Source organism: Teleopsis dalmanni, chromosome 2 (genome assembly GCF_002237135.1).
Source record: "Teleopsis dalmanni isolate 2A chromosome 2, ASM223713v2, whole genome shotgun sequence".
In the NCBI taxonomy this organism is placed as follows: domain Eukaryota; kingdom Metazoa; phylum Arthropoda; class Insecta; order Diptera; family Diopsidae; genus Teleopsis; species Teleopsis dalmanni.
In genome coordinates, this window is record NC_051847.1 from 172,984,844 (window position 1) to 172,989,240 (window position 4,397).

Genomic DNA, 4,397 nt, shown 5'->3' on the forward strand with positions numbered 1-4,397 from the left:
ATGTGGCACAAAATCATCTATTTTTTAATAAGTATATCTGTTTACCTGTTTTGGATTCGAGAAGAAATAAGTTATTATGGAAGTAAATACAAAAGATCTGTTATGTGTAGTACACTTAAGAATATATAATAAATGATTTATTTAGTTTATGTATTTTTTCGTTACAGTTCACCATAAGTTAAATACTAGCAACATTAATAAATGCAAGAAGTGCAAGAAACCGACATATACGGTTCTATTCCGTTTTTGTTAAGTTAAGTTTTGGTTAATCGCGTACTCATAAGTTTGATCCTTAATAGTGCCAAGGATATTGTGTTGTTTCTTTCTTGACCACTAGCGAAATGCTTTTACAGGTGTTTACTATGCGAACCGATATTTCTTTAAACGATTTATATTCTTAAAAATATATTTCATTAATGTTGTGATAATCTTAAATTGATATAAAAATGTTTTTGTATCGCAACATATACAAAACAAAAGAAAATTATCTTAGCTAGTTTAAGCATCATAAAAATTAATATTATTATTACTACTAACTTTATTATATAAATATTGTTATATTTATATGATGATATTAGATTAATAATAATATTATTATATTAATATCAATAATCTCACATTATTTATATTAATTTGAATATAGTAAAATCTTGAATGATTAATAATAAGTAAAACTAAATGTATGTTGCAGGCGTGTTCTCCATTATCGAATTGATGCGATCCATGTGTATTAAAATATGTATGTTTCCATACATACATTAAATAAAAGCAATTTCATTTGAAATTATATTAAACACTTTTATATTCTTAATTGTTTTAATTCTAATAAATAAATATATATTAAAGTTCGTTTTAATATATGTACACCAACACATACTCTGAGAATTTAAACGGTTGCTACTAATTTTAAGTTATATTCCAGTAAATTCCAACAAAAAAATTTCTTTTTGTTTCTTACCATGCTCTAAATTATAAAATGGGTTTCGTTAAAAAAAAATTATTGCCGCTGGGTAAAATATATACATGTATATAAGGATCTTGGTTTATTTAAACGTAAATAACTGCCACTAACAATTAGCACACAAAATCAATGTAATATTACCAAACAAAATAAAGTTTGTTTTAATTTACGCAATTTTCTCAGAACCAAAACCATTACCGTCCGCTCACTTATAAGCTATTTTTGTTACTAACCGCGCAGCAATCAGCATGTACTTCTACAACTGTTTATTGGTTGTCCTGTGACAAACAAACTGTCGACAGTTGGTTTGCGAATTTAATGAAAATTTGACTTGACATCGCCAGATTGCCAGATGCAAAAATAATAAATATAATTAGATGTTTGGTCTCTTTTAAATTTTTTGTTGGTTATGTGATTGCTTTACTAGACAAAACAATATGTTAATAAATTTTTATTTGAAAATCTTTTACCTTATCGGTTTTCAATCGTACACAGATTTGTTCTTGTTAAAATTCATGAATGTATATAAACATGCTTTAAAGAAACGAATTATTGCAAAACGAATTAATATAGGTATGCTTATAATATATCACGCAGACATTTTTTAAAAATGATTTTAGGTGCTTTTGGCAGCTTTAAAGTGTAGCGCAAATTGACATTACTGTTGCAATGTGTCATATGTTATGTTTTCGTGAAAAGCAAATCGAAAAAGTGTAAGTACAAAGCGCATATTGATTTCTTAAAGTTTATAGTTGTGGACAAGTTTATGTCCACAAAGTTGGCACCGCTTTCACTTAATTATTCTTTAATTTACATAAAATAAAAAAAAATAATAATACCTAAATATATTTAATAAGGGCTACATAAGTCATGACTTCGAATTTTGAGCACACACACATAGGTATTACGAAAGACCTAATCTGCTAGTTAGTCTTGCAGAAATGAGGTCAATATATAAACAAAAGATATGTTTTTTTCCTCAATTCGGAATAATATATAATAATATATAATATAATGTATAAATATGTTATATATTCAATAATTCTTTACCTTTTTATTCATCAATTGGTGTTAAATCCCATCCATAATATTAATAATTTGCACACTAGTGTTTATTTGTATTTGTATATTGATTGCCACTGATTCTGGATTAACAAAACATTTGTCAATCAAATTTTAGTTAGGCTGTCACTAAAATATTTTTTAATAATTTAAGTTTCTAAGGTTAGCAATACAAAACTATTACGCACCTATATTAATGTGAATGCACCTTTGTTAATAAACAATCAACAGTATTTCAAAATCGCTTCAATCATAATCAATAGTTTCTTCTAGTATTAATCTAAATTAAAAGTAAGAGTTATAAGAACAAGATCATAATAAAGAATATTATTTGGATGTATTCCGCTTACCTTAGTCCTTACTTTTTAGCTCCTGTATATCCATGTGTTTTATAAAGGCAATACCCAATTCCAGTTGAAATAACACATATAATTTCTAGCAACATTTGGCCCATAAATATCATATTAATCTTATATATCATACATTTTTTAGTTGTAACTATAATTAAAAATAAAATATAATTAGAAGAAAGGAAATTAACTTGATTTCGATGAAATTTAAACAAATTTATTAGACTCTCTAGCAAATAAAAAATAGTCTAAAATACAACCACAGCTTAGGTCGTCAATGTCGTCTATTGACACAAAATATGTTTGTTATAATTTTAATAGTTCATCCAGCTACATTTAAACTTAAACCTCTTACTTATTAGGAATATATATCTTACTTTTAATATATTATATGCGAAATATAAAATAACGAAAAAATTCAATATATATTCAATAATCTATGTTGTGCATTGCTTCCCAGCATCATTGTGGAAACTTAGGAAAGTAAGAAACAATGAAGCTCCCTCTATTACTACTTAACTTTGGTCTCCAGGAGGTTGTTTTCTGAAATACTTCAATAGTTAACTGGACTGATAATTGTGCAGAACGAAAAATCTGTTAAATTACTTAAAAAATGGCCCTAAATTTTATATTTTTAAATTTTTTAAAAGTAATGTGGCACAAAATCATCTATTTTTTAATAAGTATATCTGTTAACCTGTTTTGGATTCAAGAAGAAATAAGTTATTATGGAAGTATGGTAAATACAAAAGATCTATTATGTGTAGTACACTTAAGAATATATAATAAATGATTTATTTAATTTATGTATTTATTCGTTACAGTTCACCATAAGTTAAATACTAGCAACATTACTAAATGCAAGAAGTGCAAGAAACCGATGTATACGGTTCTATTCCGCTCTTGTCATTATCTCCCAAAACAACTTAAATTTATTTTCAGTTAAGTTTTGGTTAATCGCGTACTCATAAGTTTGATCCTTAATAGTGCCAAGGATATTGTTTTGTATTTTTCTTGACCACTAGCGAAATGCTTTTACAGGTGTTTACTATGCGAACCGATATTTCTTTAAACGATTTATATTCTTAAAAATATATTTCATTAATGTTGTGATAATCTTAAATTGATATAAAAATGTTTTTGTATCGCAACATATACAAAACAAAAGAAAATTATCTTAGCTAGTTTAAGCATCATAAAAATTAATATTATTATTACTACTAACTTTATTATATAAATATTGTTATATTTATATGATGATATTAGATTAATAATAATATTATTATATTAATATCAATAATCTCACATTATTTATATTAATTTGAATATAGTAAAATCTTGAATGATTAATAATAAGTAAAACTAAATGTATGTTGCAGGCGTGTTCTCCATTATCGAATTGATGCGATCCATGTGTATTAAAATATGTATGTTTCCATACATACATTAAATAAAAGCAATTTCATTTGAAATTATATTAAACACTTTTATATTCTTAATTGTTTTAATTCTAATAAATAAATATATATTAAAGTTCGTTTTAATATATGTACACCAACACATACTCTGAGAATTTAAACGGTTGCTACTAATTTTAAGTTATATTCCAGTAAATTCCAACAAAAAAATTTGTTTTTGTTTCTTACCATGCTCTAAATTATAAAATGGGTTTCGTTAAAAAAAAAATATTGCCGCTGGGTAAAATATATACATGTATATAAGGATCTTGGTTTAAATAACTGCCACTAACAATTAGCACACCGCGCACAGCTCTGATACACAAAATCAATGTAACATTACCAAACAAAATAAAGTTTGTTTTAATTTACGCAATTTTCTCAGAACCAAAACCATTACCGTCCGCTCACTTATAAGCTATTTTTGTTACTAACCGCGCAGCAATCAGCATGTACTTCTACAACTGTTTATTGGTTGTCCTGTGACAAACAAACTGTCGACAGTTGGTTTGCGAATTTAACGAAAATTTGACTTGACATCGCCAGATTGCCAGATGCAATAATAAT

The 4,397-nt window shown here is 26.0% G+C and overlaps 1 long non-coding RNA gene across 1 annotated transcript; it reads right to left on the minus strand.

The window, feature by feature from the left end:
* Window positions 1-2,014: 2,014 nt before the first annotated feature.
* On the minus strand, window positions 2,015-4,038 carry LOC119686336. The gene is made up of 4 exons (XR_005252912.1): window positions 4,020-4,038; window positions 2,374-2,521; window positions 2,212-2,303; window positions 2,015-2,152 (listed from the first exon to the last, which is right to left on the minus strand). It is a non-coding gene; the product is annotated as an uncharacterized LOC119686336 (long non-coding RNA).
* Between the last annotated feature and the right edge of the window lie 359 nt (window positions 4,039-4,397).